Genomic DNA, 345 nt, shown 5'->3' with positions numbered 1-345 from the left:
TTCTCTGTGAAATTCATTTTCAGGTTAAGAGGCTTCTCATCCTGCCCCTTGGAGCTGGTGGGAAATGGCCCCACCCTTTCCTCCCTTGCCTTTGTGGGATCCCTTCTTCCCGCTGTGGCAACCACGGACTCAGTTCCCGCTCTCTACCCTCTGGTCCTCCTGGACGAGGCTGCTCTTGGTAACCATAGAGACCAGGATGTGCCCTTGCACTAGCGTTAGGTGGGAGAGCAAGGGCGTTCACACTGTGAAAAGCCTCCCCTCCTCATGTTTCAACTAAAAACATCTTTGCACCAGCACATTTATCTATCTAATCCGTTATTTGAGTCACGGTTTTCTATTAACTCT

The sequence above is a fragment of the Bos indicus x Bos taurus genome, chromosome 10 (genome assembly GCF_003369695.1).
Source record: "Bos indicus x Bos taurus breed Angus x Brahman F1 hybrid chromosome 10, Bos_hybrid_MaternalHap_v2.0, whole genome shotgun sequence".
Lineage (NCBI taxonomy): Eukaryota > Metazoa > Chordata > Mammalia > Artiodactyla > Bovidae > Bos > Bos indicus x Bos taurus.
The sequence above is the reverse complement of the archived record's forward strand: the minus strand, read 5'-3'. Positions refer to the sequence as shown.